Source organism: Eriocheir sinensis, chromosome 39 (genome assembly GCF_024679095.1).
Source record: "Eriocheir sinensis breed Jianghai 21 chromosome 39, ASM2467909v1, whole genome shotgun sequence".
In the NCBI taxonomy this organism is placed as follows: Eukaryota; Metazoa; Arthropoda; class Malacostraca; order Decapoda; family Varunidae; genus Eriocheir; species Eriocheir sinensis.
The window spans coordinates 17,089,818-17,107,133 of NC_066547.1; the positions used below are offsets into that span (position 1 = coordinate 17,089,818).

The 17,316-nt window shown below is 41.6% G+C and overlaps 1 long non-coding RNA gene and 1 other non-coding gene across 52 annotated transcripts in view; both read right to left on the reverse strand.

Annotated features, from left to right (window-relative positions):
• The window catches only part of LOC127009111 (uncharacterized), a 123,553-nt gene that overhangs the window by 70,951 nt on the left and 35,286 nt on the right, over nucleotides 1-17,316 (reverse strand). For 26 of the 50 annotated variants that reach the window (XR_007761641.1, XR_007761644.1, XR_007761638.1 and 23 more), the window contains exons 1-3: nucleotides 14,961-15,106; nucleotides 10,813-11,036; nucleotides 10,175-10,291 (exon numbers count right to left, since the gene is read on the reverse strand). The exons of 11 other annotated variants lie outside the window; for them this stretch is intronic. This is a non-coding gene — a transcript (uncharacterized LOC127009111). Of the gene's footprint in view, nucleotides 1-10,174; nucleotides 10,292-10,812; nucleotides 11,037-14,960; nucleotides 15,107-17,316 lie in introns of those variants that run through there. 13 more of the 50 variants (XR_007761658.1, XR_007761657.1, XR_007761650.1 and 10 more) reach the window with 3 other exon arrangements.
• On the reverse strand, nucleotides 2,572-7,271 carry LOC127009113 (uncharacterized). Of its 2 annotated transcripts, none has more exons than XR_007761660.1 (3): nucleotides 6,563-7,271; nucleotides 5,889-6,395; nucleotides 2,572-3,188 (listed from the first exon to the last, which is right to left on the reverse strand). It is a non-coding gene; the product is annotated as an uncharacterized LOC127009113 (long non-coding RNA). The 2 variants fall into 2 exon arrangements; XR_007761659.1 differs by lacking the exon at nucleotides 2,572-3,188 and adding an exon at nucleotides 4,780-5,551 and having other exon boundaries at nucleotides 6,563-7,099.

The window sequence follows — 17,316 nt, forward strand, 5'->3', positions numbered from 1 at the left end:
TTCAATAGCAACATTTGAAATTTGGCGCGTGGCGATCTCGGATACGGCGCAGGGCGCTGTTTTGGCCCGGCCGTAGTGAGTTTCTTTATGTGCACCATTTAATTCTGCATGTTTTCATATATAATACATGATGATTATGTTGAGTTTATGGCTGAAAGCTTGTTATATTCAATAGCGACATTTGAAATTTAGCGCGCGCGGCGATCTCGGACACAGCAGAGGGCGCTGTTTTGGCCCGGCCGTAGTGAGTTTCTTTATGTGCACCATGTAATTCTGCATGTTTTCATATATAATACATGATGATTATGTTGAGTTTATGGCTGAAACCTTGTTATATTCAATAGCGACATTTGAAATTTGTAACTCGGTTCGATCTCGGATACGGTGCGAGGTGTTGTTTTGGCCTGGCCGTAGTGAGTTTCTTTATGTGCACCATTTAATTCTGCATGTTTTCATATATAAAAATGATAATTATGCTGAGTTTATGGCTGAAAGCTTGTTATATTCAATAGCGACATTTGAAATTTGACGAGCGTGGCGATCTCGGATACGGCGCAGGGCACTGTTTTGGCCCGGCCGTAGTGAATTACTTTATGTGCACCATGTAATTCTGCATGTTTTCATATATAATACATGATGATTATGTTGAGTTTATGGCTGAAACCTTGTTATATTCAATAGCGACATTTGAAATTTAGCGCGAATGGCGATCTCGGATACGGTGCGGGGCGTTGTTTTGGCCCGGCCGCAGTGAGTTTCTTTATGTGTACCATTTAATTCTGCATGTTTTCATATATAATACATGATGATTATGCTGAGTTTATGGCTGAAAGCTTGTTATATTCAATAGCGACATTTGAAATTTGGCGCGCGTGGCGATCTCGGATACGGCGCAGGGAGCTGTTTTGGCCCGGCCGTAGTGAGTTTCTTTATGTGCACCATTTAATTCTGCATGTTTTCATATATAATACATGATGATTATGTTGAGTTTATGGCTGAAAGCTTGTTATATTCAATAGCGACATTTGAAATTTAGCGCGCGCGGCGATCTCGGACACAGCAGAGGGCGCTGTTTTGGCCCGGCCGTAGTGAGTTTCTTTATGTGCCCCATGTAATTCTGCATGTTTTCATATATAATACATGATGATTATGTTGAGTTTATGGCTGAAAGCTTGTTATATTCAATAGCGACATTTGAAATTTAGCGGCGATCTCGGACACAGCAGAGGGCGCTGTTTTGGCCCGGCCGTAGTGAGTTTCTTTATGTGCACCATGTAATTCTGCATGTTTTCATATATAATACATGATGATTATGTTGAGTTTATGGCTGAAACCTTGTTATATTCAATAGCGACATTTGAAATTTGGCACACGCGGCGATCTCGGATACGGTGCGAGGTGTTGTTTTGGCCTGGCCGTAGTGAGTTTCTTTATGTGCACCATTTAATTCTGCATGTTTTCATATACAAAAATGATAATTATGCTGAGTTTATGGCTGAAAGCTTGTTATATTCAATAGCGACATTTGAAATTTGGCGAGCGTGGCGATCTCGGATACGGCGCAGGGCGCTGTTTTGGCCCGGCCGTAGTGAGTTTCTTTATGTGCACCATTTAATTCTGCATGTTTTCATATATAATACATGATGATTATGTTGAGTTTATGGCTGAAAGCTTGTTATATTCAATAGCGACATTTGAAATTTAGCGCGCGCGGCGATCTCGGACACAGCAGAGGGCGCTGTTTTGGCCCGGCCGTAGTGAGTTTCTTTATGTGCACCATGTAATTCTGCATGTTTTCATATATAATACATGATGATTATGTTGAGTTTATGGCTGAAACCTTGTTATATTCAATAGCGACATTTGAAATTTGGCGCACGCGGCGATCTCGGATACGGTGCGAGGTGTTGTTTTGGCCTGGCCGTAGTGAGTTTCTTTATGTGCACCATTTAATTCTGCATGTTTTCATATATTAAAATGATAATTATGCTGAGTTTATGGCTGAAAGCTTGTTATATTCAATAGCGACATTTGAAATTTGACGAGCGTGGCGATCTCGGATACGGCGCAGGGCACTGTTTTGGCCCGGCCGTAGTGAATTACTTTATGTGCACCATGTAATTCTGCATGTTTTCATATATAATACATGATGATTATGTTGAGTTTATGGCTGAAACCTTGTTATATTCAATAGCGACATTTGAAATTTAGCGCGAATGGCGATCTCGGATACGGTGCGGGGCGTTGTTTTGGCCCGGCCGCAGTGAGTTTCTTTATGTGTACCATTTAATTCTGCATGTTTTCATATATAATACATGATGATTATGCTGAGTTTATGGCTGAAAGCTTGTTATATTCAATAGCGACATTTGAAATTTGGCGCGCGTGGCGATCTCGGATACGGCGCAGGGCGCTGTTTTGGCCCGGCCGTAGTGAGTTTCTTTATGTGCACCATTTAATTCTGCATGTTTTCATATATAATACATGATGATTATGTTGAGTTTATGGCTGAAAGCTTGTTATATTCAATAGCGACATTTGAAATTTAGCGCGCGGCGATCTCGGACACAGCAGAGGGCGCTGTTTTGGCCCGGCCGTAGTGAGTTTCTTTATGTGCCCCATGTAATTCTGCATGTTTTCATATATAATACATGATGATTATGTTGAGTTTATGGCTGAAAGCTTGTTATATTCAATAGCGACATTTGAAATTTAGCGCGCGCGGCGATCTCGGACACAGCAGAGGGCGCTGTTTTGGCCCGGCCGTAGTGAGTTTCTTTATGTGCACCATGTAATTCTGCATGTTTTCATATATAATACATGATGATTATGTTGAGTTTATGGCTGAAACCTTGTTATATTCAATAGCGACATTTGAAATTTGGCACACGCGGCGATCTCGGATACGGTGCGAGGTGTTGTTTTGGCCTGGCCGTAGTGAGTTTCTTTATGTGCACCATTTAATTCTGCATGTTTTCATATACAAAAATGATAATTATGCTGAGTTTATGGCTGAAAGCTTGTTATATTCAATAGCGACATTTGAAATTTGACGAGCGTGGCGATCTCGGATACGGCGCAGGGCACTGTTTTGGCCCGGCCGTAGTGAATTACTTTATGTGCACCATGTAATTCTGCATGTTTTCATATATAATACATGATGATTATGTTGAGTTTATGGCTGAAACCTTGTTATATTCAATAGCGACATTTGAAATTTAGCGCGAATGGCGATCTCGGATACCGTTGCGGGCGATGTTTTGGCCCGGCCGCAGTGAGTTTCTTTATGTGTACCATTTAATTCTGCATGTTTTCATATATAATACATGATGATTATGCTGAGTTTATGGCTGAAAGCTTGTTATATTCAATAGCGACATTTGAAATTTGGCGCGCGTGGCGATCTCGGATACGGCGCAGGGCGCTGTTTTGGCCCGGCCGTAGTGAGTTTCTTTATGTGCACCATTTAATTCTGCATGTTTTCATATATAATACATGATGATTATGTTGAGTTTATGGCTGAAAGCTTGTTATATTCAATAGCGACATTTGAAATTTAGCGCGCGCGGCGATCTCGGACACAGCAGAAGGCGCTGTTTTGGCCGGCCGTAGTGAGTTTCTTTATGTGCACCATGTAATTCTGCATGTTTTCATATATAATACATGATGATTATGTTGAGTTTATGGCTGAAAGCTTGTTATATTCAATAGCGACATTTGAAATTTGGCACACGCGGCGATCTCGGATACGGTGCGAGGTGTTCTTTTGGCCTGGCCGTAGTGAGTTTCTTTATGTGCACCATTTAATTCTGCATGTTTTCATATATAAAAATGATGATTATGCTGAGTTTATGGCTGAAAGCTTGTTATATTCAATAGCGACATTTGAAATTTGGCGAGCGTGGCGATCTCGGATACGGCGCAGGGCACTGTTTTGGCCCGGCCGTAGTGAATTTCTTTATGTGCACCATGTAATTCTGCATGTTTTCATATATAATACATGATGATTATGTTGAGTTTATGGCTGAAACCTTGTTATATTCAATAGCGACATTTGAAATTTAGCGCGAATGGCGATCTCGGATACGGTGCGGGGTGTTGTTTTGGCCCGGCCGTAGTGAGTTTCTTTATGTGTACCATTTAATTCTGCATGTTTTCATATATAATACATGATGATTATGCTGAGTTTATGGCTGAAAGCTTGTTATATTCAATAGCAACATTTGAAATTTGGCGCGCGTGGCGATCTCGGATACGGCGCAGGGCGCTGTTTTGGCCCGGCCGTAGTGAGTTTCTTTATGTGCACCATTTAATTCTGCATGTTTTCATATATAATACATGATGATTATGTTGAGTTTATGGCTGAAAGCTTGTTATATTCAATAGCGACATTTGAAATTTAGAGCGCGCGGCGATCTCGGACACAGCAGAGGGCGCTGTTTTGGCCCGGCCGTAGTGAGTTTCTTTATGTGCACCATTTAATTCTGCATGTTTTCATATATAATACATGATGATTATGTTGAGTTTATGGCTGAAAGCTTGTTATATTCAATAGCGACATTTGAAATTTAGCGCGACCGGAGATCTCGGACACAGCAGAGGGCGCTGTTTTGGCATATCCGTAGTGAGTTTCTTTATGTGCACCATGTAATTCTGCATGTTTTCATATATAATACATGATGATTATGTTGAGTTTATGGCTGAAAGCTTGTTATATTCGATAGCGACATTTGAAATTTGGATCCCGCGGCGATCTCGGATACGGTGCGAGGTGTTGTTTTGGCCTGGCCGTAGTGAGTTTCTTTATGTGCACCATTTAATTCTGCATGTTTTCATATATAAAAATGATGATTATGCTGAGTTTATGGCTGAAAGCTTGTTATATTCAATAGCGACATTTGAAATTTGGCGAGCGTGGCGATCTCGGATACGGCGCAGGGCACTGTTTTGGCCCGGCCGTAGTGAATTTCTTTATGTGCACCATGTAATTCTGCATGTTTTCATATATAATACATGATGATTATGTTGAGTTTATGGCTGAAACCTTGTTATATTCAATAGCGACATTTGAAATTTAGCGCGAATGGCGATCTCGGATACGGTGCGGGGTGTTGTTTTGGCCCGGCCGTAGTGAGTTTCTTTATGTGTACCATTTAATTCTGCATGTTTTCATATATAATACATGATGATTATGCTGAGTTTATGGCTGAAAGCTTGTTATATTCAATAGCAACATTTGAAATTTGGCGCGCGTGGCGATCTCGGATACGGCGCAGGGCGCTGTTTTGGCCCGGCCGTAGTGAGTTTCTTTATGTGCACCATTTAATTCTGCATGTTTTCATATATAATACATGATGATTATGTTGAGTTTATGGCTGAAAGCTTGTTATATTCAATAGCGACATTTGAAATTTAGCGCGCGCGGCGATCTCGGACACAGCAGAGGGCGCTGTTTTGGCCCGGCCGTAGTGAGTTTCTTTATGTGCACCATGTAATTCTGCATGTTTTCATATATAATACATGATGATTATGTTGAGTTTATGGCTGAAACCTTGTTATATTCAATAGCGACATTTGAAATTTGGCACTCGCGGCGATCTCGGATACGGTGCGTGGTGTTGTTTTGGCCTGGCCGTAGTGAGTTTCTTTATGTGCACCATTTAATTCTGCATGTTTTCATATATAAAAATGATAATTATGCTGAGTTTATGGCTGAAAGCTTGTTATATTCAATAGCGACATTTGAAATTTGGCGAGCGTGGCGATCTCGGATACGGCGCAGGGCACTGTTTTGGCCCGGCCGTAGTGAATTACTTTATGTGCACCATGTAATTCTGCATGTTTTCATATATAATACATGATGATTATGTTGAGTTTATGGCTGAAACCTTGTTATATTCAATAGCGACATTTGAAATTTAGCGCGAATGGCGATCTCGGATACGGTGCGGGGCGTTGTTTTGGCCCGGCCGCAGTGAGTTTCTTTATGTGTACCATTTAATTCTGCATGTTTTCATATATAATACATGATGATTATGCTGAGTTTATGGCTGAAAGCTTGTTATATTCAATAGCGACATTTGAAATTTGGCGCGCGTGGCGATCTCGGATACGGCGCAGGGCGCTGTTTTGGCCCGGCCGTAGTGAGTTTCTTTATGTGCACCATTTAATTCTGCATGTTTTCATATATAATACATGATGATTATGTTGAGTTTATGGCTGAAAGCTTGTTATATTCAATAGCGACATTTGAAATTTAGCGCGCGCGGCGATCTCGGACACAGCAGAGGGCGCTGTTTTGGCCCGGCCGTAGTGAGTTTCTTTATGTGCACCATGTAATTCTGCATGTTTTCATATATAATACATGATGATTATGTTGAGTTTATGGCTGAAAGCTTGTTATATTCAATAGCGACATTTGAAATTTAGCGCGCGGCGATCTCGGACACTGCTGAGGGCTCTGTTTTGGCCCGGCCGTAGTGAGTTTCTTTATGTGCACCATGTAATTCTGCATGTTTTCATATATAATACATGATGATTATGTTGAGTTTATGGCTGAAACCTTGTTATATTCAATAGCGACATTTGAAATTTGGCACACGCGGCGATCTCGGATACGGTGCGAGGTGTTGTTTTGGCCTGGCCGTAGTGAGTTTCTTTATGTGCACCATTTAATTCTGCATGTTTTCATATATAAAAATGATAATTATGCTGAGTTTATGGCTGAAAGCTTGTTATATTCAATAGCGACATTTGAAATTTGGCGAGCGTGGCGATCTCGGATACGGCGCAGGGCACTGTTTTGGCCCGGCCGTAGTGAATTACTTTATGTGCACCATGTAATTCTGCATGTTTTCATATATAATACATGATGATTATGTTGAGTTTATGGCTGAAACCTTGTTATATTCAATAGCGACATTTGAAATTTAGCGCGAATGGCGATCTCGGATACGGTGCGGGGCGTTGTTTTGGCCCGGCCGCAGTGAGTTTCTTTATGTGTACCATTTAATTCTGCATGTTTTCATATATAATACATGATGATTATGCTGAGTTTATGGCTGAAAGCTTGTTATATTCAATAGCGACATTTGAAATTTGGCGCTCGTGGCGATCTCGGATACGGCGCAGGGCGCTGTTTTGGCCCGGCCGTAGTGAGTTTCTTTATGTGCACCATTTAATTCTGCATGTTTTCATATATAATACATGATGATTATGTTGAGTTTATGGCTGAAAGCTTGTTATATTCAATAGCGACATTTGAAATTTAGCGCGCGGCGATCTCGGACACAGCAGAGGGCGCTGTTTTGGCCCGGCCGTAGTGAGTTTCTTTATGTGCACCATGTAATTCTGCATGTTTTCATATATAATACATGATGATTATGTTGAGTTTATGGCTGAAAGCTTGTTATATTCAATAGCGACATTTGAAATTTGGCACACGCGGCGATCTCGGATACGGTGCGAGGTGTTCTTTTGGCCTGGCCGTAGTGAGTTTCTTTATGTGCACCATTTAATTCTGCATGTTTTCATATATAAAAATGATGATTATGCTGAGTTTATGGCTGAAAGCTTGTTATATTCAATAGCGACATTTGAAATTTGGCGAGCGTGGCGATCTCGGATACGGCGCAGGGCACTGTTTTGGCCCGGCCGTAGTGAATTTCTTTATGTGCACCATGTAATTCTGCATGTTTTCATATATAATACATGATGATTATGTTGAGTTTATGGCTGAAACCTTGTTATATTCAATAGCGACATTTGAAATTTAGCGCGAATGGCGATCTCGGATACGGTGCGTGGTGTTGTTTTGGCCCGGCCATAGTGAGTTTCTTTATGTGTACCATTTAATTCTGCATGTTTTCATATATAATACATGATGATTATGCTGAGTTTATGGCTGAAAGCTTGTTATATTCAATAGCGACATTTGAAATTTGGCGCGCGTGGCGATCTCGGATACGGCGCAGGGCGCTGTTTTGGCCCGGCCGTAATGAGTTTCTTTATGTGCACCATTTAATTCTGCATGTTTTCATATATAATACATGATGATTATGTTGAGTTTATGGCTGAAAGCTTGTTATATTCAATAGCGACATTTGAAATTTAGCGCGCGCGGCGATCTCGGACACAGCAGAGGGCGCTGTTTTGGCCCGGCCGTAGTGAGTTTCTTTATGTGCACCATGTAATTCTGCATGTTTTCATATATAATACATGATGATTATGTTGAGTTTATGGCTGAAAGCTTGTCATATTCAATAGCGACATTTGAAATTTAGCGCGCGTGGCGATCTCGGATACAGTGCGGGGTGTTGTTTTGGCCTGGCCGTAGTGAGTTTCTTTATGTGTACCATTTAATTCTGCATGTTTTCATATATAATACATGATGATTATGTTGAGTTTATGGCTGAAAGCTTGTCATATTCAATAGCGACATTTGAAATTTAGCGCGTGGCGATCTCGGATACGGCGCAGGGTGTTGTTAAGGTTTTTCATTATCAGTTATCGGTTATCGGGAATAAGGTTTTCTGTTATCGTGCCCTGCTATGGCGGAGACGCTGTCTTTCTCCTCAGTCTGAAGCTAGCCAGCACTGTGAGTGGAACATTTCTCTGGAATACACACACTGCATTTTGACCCCTACTATGGCACCCAAGCATCCTTCCACCTCGTCCAGTGACATAAGAACATAGGAGTCTGCACGAAGCAGCTCCTCTGAACCTTGGCTCCCGTGTATCTAACCCTACCTAATATCGCTGTCCATGACGCATCAACAAAGTGATGGTGGTGAGTGTGAGGACGTGTTTTTGTTGTGTCAGTGACTTACAAATGTAATGTAGCAATTCTTTCTTTAGAAAACTTTAACTTAACCCGGTGGTGGCAGGGATCATGTTTCTTAATGGTCCCTCCAAGCAAGAAAAATGAGAAAAAATCACCCTCACACAAACCATTTCATATTATATATCAAAGCATTTGTGATCAGTTTATGTGTATTACTTTCCTCTCTGTCAAAGGCTGTAAAATAAGGCAAAAAGTAAGCAGAAAAATATATATCTACCCTTGCAGGTGAAAATATAGCCTGTTAGCTTTTGAGACCAAACCATGTAGTGAGCCTCCTCCTCCCTCCCTGCTGGCTAGGCTTCCTTTTAATATGTATTTCCACACATGATGCGGCCAATATTAGGAGTCTTTTTCACACCAATATTTACTGTATAATGATGACTTGACTCCTGCATTAGCACCGGTGAGTGAGTTAGGGGCTTAAGGAACTTTGATGCCAGGATTGGAGGTGACTTATTCCTGGGTTTAAACTTATACAAAATCAGGTTGGCGACATGTCTGTGGTAAGTCCCTTGTACAATAAGAAATATTACTTTCCTCTCTGTCAAGGGCTGAATAAATAAATCAAATTAATCTAACTATATTATAAAGCAAAACCAATCTTGCATGTATAATATGTATCCAGTGTGTAGTAAGCACTTTGGGAAACATATATCATGCACCCTATGCTTAACCCTGCGGGGATCATGTTTCTTACCCGGTAGCAGAGACGGGCCAAATTTGTGGCTTTACCGTGTAGCAGCAACGGGCCAAATTTGTGGCTTTGCCGTGTAGCAGCAACGGGCCAAATTTGTGGCTTTACCGTGTAGCAGCAACGGGCCAAATTTGTGGCTTTGCCGTGTAGCAGCAACGGGCCAAATTTGTGGCTTTACCGTGTAGCAGCAACGGGCCAAATTTTTGGCTTTACCGTGTAGCAGCAACGGGCCAAATTTGTGGCTTTACCGTGTAGCAGCAACGGGCCAAATTTGTGCCATGATTTAAACCCCCCAAAATAGATGATGTGTAAACTGATCACAAATGCTTTGATATGTATTATGAAATGGTTTGTGTGAGGGGTGATTTTTTCTCATTTTTCTCGCTTGGGGGGACCATTAAGAAACATGATCCCCGCTGCTACCGGGTTAGGAAACATGATCCCCGCTGCTACCACCACCACCACTGGGTTAAAAGGCCTTTCCCTCTAAGCAAGGGGAGGTAGTGAACATTTTACAACACACTGGGTTACTAAGTGAGCTGCTGAACATTTTACAGCTCAATATAACGGGTTCACCCTTTGGAGGCTTCTGGCGGGGGTAATGAAGGCAGGGCAGGAAATGAGTAGAGAAAGCTTACCTATTTCTCCAGGCTGCTGAAAAGCTTGTTGGTGAAGAATTACTTGTCGGTGAAGAGACTGTTGTTGAGGTGAGGAGTGCCCTGTGTTATGGCACCTCCCGGCACTGCTACACCAACCTGCAAATATGTGTCCACTCTCAAAGTCTTGTACTGGGAAAGACAGCATGGGATAATATATTATAAAATCTCTCTCTCTATCAAGGGCTGTATAATTAAGATAATTAATTGATACTCTCTCTCTCATATTTGTTTTTTTACATACTTTTCTTCCTCTACCCTCCCTCTCTCTCTCTCTCCCCTCATAAGTCTATACATACAGCCAGGCCTATACTTTGAGGCAGTGCCAACATTGCCAGACAGTTGTACTCAGCCTCTTATATTTACTGACTTCCAACACAAAATCTGTCTCCTGGTCCTCAATAACGAGATTCACTTATATTTATCATTAAAATAGTTAATTCCCCTTGTTTTTTGGCAATACAGTGTATTTGTATATGCATACAGTCCCTTACAAGCTGGATAATATTACACGTAATAGGAATGATAATATTGACAATAATAATAGTTACAAGATAATTTAATACTAAGCTATTCTAACCTAAAACTTATTCAAACCTAGCCATATTTTTTTTCCTTACCTCCCTTGGCTGGGCCTGGTGGTGGGCCCAAGCCGGCAAGTGTTTATAGCGGCCCCATCTTGCTTTCCCTTGGACAGTCCCATACAGTCCAGGATGATGGTGGTGGTCTTCAGGACAAGTAGCCTGTGGCAGCAGTGGATTCAAACCCTCCTCATCCATGATGCGGCGAACGCAGGACCGGCACGCTAACCACTCAGCCACCGTCTCCTTCCCCAGCCTGTGTTCTGACGCCAAATATGCAAAAAGTAAAAACATATGCTTCAATGTGTCATCCCAGACTATATATAAAGAGAATTAAATCTAAGTCATCCTAACCTAACCAAACTTTAATGAAACTAATCTAGCCTTAGCAAGCCACTATCAAAACACAATATAAACAGAAATGTATCTCCAGGTGTGTCCCCCCCAAGACCATATATTTTGAGAATTAAATCTAAGCTATCCTAACCTAACCAAACTTTAATGAACCTAATCTAGTCTTAGCAAGCCACTATCAAAACACAATATAAACAGAAATGTATCTCCAGGTGTGTCCCCCCCCAAGACCATATATTTAGAGAATTAAATCTAAGCTATCCTAACCTGCCCAAACTTGCTGAGCTATCCTAACAAGACCTAACTTAACCCGGTAGCAACAAGGGCCCAAATTTGTGGCTTTACAGTGTACCAGCGACGGGCCAAATTCTTGCCATGATATGTAACTTGATATATTAAGAAGGATATAAACCCCACCACCGACCATTAGGATCCACCGGGAAGAAGCCTACCGGCGCAATAGGTCAAGACGTAAAAAAAAAAATAAAAATAAATGGATGATGAATAAACTGATCACAAATGAATTGATATTATGAAGTGGTTTGTGTGAGTGATGATTTTTTTCTCATTTTTCTCGCTTAGAGGGAAGGGCCTTTAACCTAGTGGTGGAAGCAGCAGGGATCATGTTTCTTAATGGTCCCTCCAAGCAAGAAAAATAGAAAAAAATCTCCCCTCACACAAACCATTTCATATTATATATAAAGCATTTGTGATCAGATTATGTATCATCTATTTTGGGGGGTTTATATCATGGCACAAATTTGGCCCGTCGCTGCTACACGGTAAAGCCACAAATTTGGCCCGTCGCTGCTACACGGTAAAGACACAAATTTGGCCCGTCGCTGCTACACAGTAAAGCCACAAATTTGGCCCGTCGCTGCTACACGGCAAAGACATAAATTTGGCCCGTCGCTGCTACACAGTAAAGACACAAATTTGATGTGTCGCTGCTACCAAGTTAAGAAACATGATCCCCACAGCTACCGGGTTAACCGTACCTGCCGTGCGCTCTACTACCACAATGAAATAAAACAAATATATACAGCGTTGCACCCCAAGACAATATTTTAAGAGGCGGTGAGTATGGAGATGACCGTAGCCACCTCTCCCGCCAGTGACATCAACGGCAGTGTGGTGACTGTGAGAGGCCTATCCTGCCTATTTATCCTAAACAAGTGGGTGTTATTCCAGAAAAAACACCCAAGTCTCATCACTTCACACTTATTTATATATTCAAGGGCTGAAAAATATCGGAAACATTAACAAAAAAAATGCCCGGTCAGCACTAAGTTATCCTAACCTTGAATTAAACTTAGATTTTAACATAACCTCCTGTGAGAGCAAGATAAAAATTGACAGACAAAATAGGTCAATTCCAGACCTCACGGTATCATGAGCAGACCTCCAGAATAACACCCGATGGTCTAGGATAAAAAAGTTCGAAAATTTCATTTAGTCGGCGCAACATCTGTGGTCATATGCCGGAGAGAGACAGAAGGGGAAGGAATTAAAGAAGGGAACAGATCCCAGGAGATGGGACACAACCCCCAATTAATATCTGGTACACTGCTGGGTGGACAGGGGCATAGGGTATCGGAAAAGCCTCCCAAATTTTCCCACTCTGCCCGGGAATCGAGCCCAGGCTCTCTCGGTTGTGAGCCGGGTGTGCTAACTGATAACCACTGCACCACGAAGCCCCCAGGTCTAGGATAAGATACTGGTCATCACTAAGTTATCCTAACCTTGGATTAAACTTAGATTTTAACCTTAACCTCCTGTGAGAGCAAAGTAAATATTGACAGGCAAAATATAAGTTCATGCCAGCCTTCGCAGTACCAGGAGCATGTATAACTCTAGAATGACACCCGATGGTCTAGGGTAAGCACATGTGGTCAAGGCAACAACGCTAACCTACATATTCCCCTTAGAGTTAATAGGTTCACCACCCCGGGTCATCACCACCACATGCATCACCTAAAATCACCACAATCACCATCAATACCACCTCAAACACACACGAAATCACAACCATGACGATGAAAACGCAAAAAAATCAAGAGAAATAACACTGAAATAAATAAATCTGAAAAATTCGTAAAATTCACCCCGCCCGCTAGACGAGTCACCCTTTAAACACTTCTAGCTCACGTTAACCTTCAATATTTCCTGAGTAACACAACCCACACCTCATGTCTGCAATAATACAACACAAATACACACTAAAACTTAATATAGGAGTACCCAGGCGTCTTACACTGGTCAAAACTCACGGATATAAGGTCACGTATGGTTCGCTCCCATCCGCCGCCGGTTACGCCCTTATGACCTCACCGCTAAACGCCCATAATTCAATATTTAAGACACTCACACCTCATTTGACCCCATACATTAGGTCATTCAGCTTAGTTCTCCCTATCATAGCGTTCAAAGTTCTTAGGTGTCATTGATAACCGAGATAATACGTCACATCCGCCGGTTACGCCCTTATGACCTCACCGCTAAACGCCCATAATTCAATATCTAAGACCCTCACCTCATTTGACCCCATACATTAGGTCATTCAGCTTAGTTCTCCTCTCATAGCGTTCAAAGTTCTTAGGTGTTATTGATAACTGAGAAAATACGTCACATATGGTTCGCTCCATCACGCCCTTATGACCTCACCGCTAAACGCCCATAATTCAATATTTAAGACACTCACACCTCATTTGACCCCATACATTAGGTCATTCATCTTAGTTCTCCCTATCATAGTGCCCGAAGGTCTTAGAGGTCATTAATAATTAAGGTCATATATGGAGCCGGACACCCCAAGCCAGTTATATACGTGACCTTTCTGACCTTACCGGCTTATATCCCGCTCTCCAACTTCACACACAGGAATACAATGCACGTGTCGCCCTGCCCCTCAAGCCCCGTGCCGCCACGTACTCTACTTTACCGGAAATCAGTAAAAAACGATGAGCTTCTGAACGACCACGGCGGCCATTTAAATAAGGTCACACGGTCGCCTTTGTGAGCTCACCCCTAAACCTAATTCATTGTTTACGACATTCACGCCTCATCTGACCTCATATATCAGGTCGATCCCCCTTAATTCTTCACTCGGTAGAGGTCAAAGGGCTTACTGAGTATCGATGATAAAAGTTCACACGTTAAGCTGATGGCCGCCTCTTATCTTGTATATATCACACATTTTCCGCCTTTTCCAGCAACTCTTAATGTGTTAAAAAAACATTGTGAGACTGTACAGGTCTACACTTAATGGTCTGAGCATGCGCAGTTCACGAGAGACCAGTGTTTGTACACAAAAGCGCCAGCTTTTGACAATGGGACACCAAATAACACAACACCGGGTGCCTTCAATACCATGGCATGCTCACCAACGAATATGGAATATCAAATTTGAGGCAGTGAATAATCATTTTTGGGGCAAAGTTAAATGATTTTTCTCTATGATATATTGATTTTTGATTAGCATAAAAAAAATAACCTAGTGTATTAATTTTCATGACCTAAGTATGAAATCTCATCACGGAAGATATTTCATACCCCGAAGTTTTTTCACACAACACCGGGCCACGCATGCGCAGTAAGGAGACAACATTTTTTTTCTGAGAGGCGGAAAAAAAGTAGCGATTATCGCTAGTTTGGTTACAAAAGTAACGAAGATACCGATATATATTTAAATAAGTAGCGGATGGTCGATAATCCGATTTTGTTATCAGCGATAAAGTATCGCGATAACGCCCAGCTATGGTCAAAGGTATATATAACAACACACCCCACATAGCTATGGACTGGAATATCCATTAACAGCAGGCATTTCTTACCAATTTATGCCAGGGGGCGGGCAGGCCAGGAAGGTGGGGGCGGGGCGAGGTGTTAACGGGTCATCTCAGGCATGTAGTGGTTTCTGTAAAATACAAGGAATTACCAGACCCAAACCACTATTACACCAGCCCACTACACACCACAAAAAATGTCCACATATGCAAACTAACCCCCCCCCCCCCAACCCAGCAGGGGGCTTCGTGGTGCAGTGGTTAGCACACTCGGCTCACAAACGAGAGAGCTCGAGTTCGATTCATACGACAGCCTTCCACGCCCGTGCACACGTGGATATATGAGAGTAGTGCAGGAAAGATGTATTTTAGCCGTGAAAACAAAAAATGTTACGGGTTAGGTTTCTGCCCAAGCCCGCCACGAAAAATATATATCCTTATTTTCTCAAAAAGGAAGACACTTAACATCACGCCCATAAGCCCACGACAGCCTTCCACGCCCGTGCATACGTGGATACATGAGATTAGTGCAGGAAAGATGTATTTTAGCCGTGAAGACGAAAAAATATGTTACGGGCTAGGTTACTGCCCCAGCCCGCCACAAAAAATATATATCCTTATTTTCTCGAAAAGGAAGACACTTAAGATTACGCCCATAAGCCCACGACAGCCTTCCACGCCCGTGCACACATGGATACATGAGAGTAGTGCAGGAAAGATGTATTTTAGCCGTGAAGACGAAAAAATATGTTACGGGCTAGGTTACTGTCCCAGCCCGCCACGAAAAATATATATCCTTATTTTCTCAAAAAGGAAGACACTTAAGATCACGCCCGTACGCCCACGACAGCCTTCCACGCCCGTGCACACGTGGATACATGAGAGTAGTGCAGGAAAGATGTATTTTAGCCGTGAAGACGAAAATTTTGTTACGAGGTGGATGTCAAACTGCCCCGCCCCGCCCCGCCCCGTCCCGCCGAGAACATTTGAGCTTGTTTTCTGCAATATTACATCATCTACGCTAACGCCAGTGTAGGCAAGCCTTTCCCCATCGACAGTGAATGCGTGGGGCGTTGTGGCGACTCTTGCAAACGATAATTAGTGACACAGCGTAAGAAAAACTGTCTGTACGGGGCTGGGGTCAAGTCCGGCGGCCCCCGATGACGCGGGTGTTAGAATCGCTCCTAACGGGGTAACTAACGCTGGCACACCTGACCTGGCACCTCACACACCTGCCGGCACACCTCTAAATTATGTTGTAATAGTCCACGCCCCCCAGTGGCCAGTATTTGGGCCACATTACCTGATATTGCACGAGGCAACTCTAAGCCGTTCATCCATAATTAAGCAAACGTTTGTGTTTTTTCCAGGTCAATGATAAAAATGCATAAACGTTCCTTATTTCTAAACGTACACCGATTCTGATGACACCACTGGAATACAACAGAATAGACAACAGAATACATTAAAATACAACAGAATACAACAAAAAACAACGGAATAGAACATAATACATTAAAATACAACAGAATACAACAGAATACAACAAAAAACAACGGAATAGAACATAATATATTAAAATACAACAGAATACAACAGAATACAACAAAAAACAACGGAATAGAACATAATACATTAAAATACAACAGAATAGAACAGAAAACAGCAGGAAACAACAGAAAACAACAGAAAAAACGGGAAACAACAGAAAAACAACAAGAAACAACAGGAAACAACAGAAAAACAACGGAATAGAACAGAATACATTAAAATACAACAGAAAACAACAGAATAGAACAGAAAACAACAGGAAACAACAGGAAACAACAGAGAACAACAGAAAAAACAACAGAAAACAACGGGAAACAACAGAAAAACAACAAGAAACAGGAAACAACAGAAAAACAACAGGAAACAAAAGAAAAACAACAGGAAACAACAGAAAAACAAATGAAATGAACAGAAAACAACAGAAAAACAACAGAAAACAACAGAAAAACAACAGAAAAATAACGGAAAACAACAGAAAAACAGAAAAATAACGGAAAACAACAGAAATACAACAGAAAAGATTAGAAAACAACAGAAAAACAACAGAAAAATAACGGAAAACAACAGAAAAACAACAGAAAGCAAAAGAAAAACAACACAAAACAAAAGAAAACAACCGAAAACAACAGAAAAACAACATAAAACAAAAGAAAACCAACAGAAAGCAAAAGAAAAACAACAGAAAACATAAGAAAACAACAGAAAAACAAAGAGAATAAAACAGAATACAACAGAATAAAAGAGAATACAACAGAATACAACAGAATAAAAGATAATACAACAGAATACAACAGAATAAAAGAGAATACAACAGAAAAAAAGATAATACAACAGAATAAAAGAGAATACAACA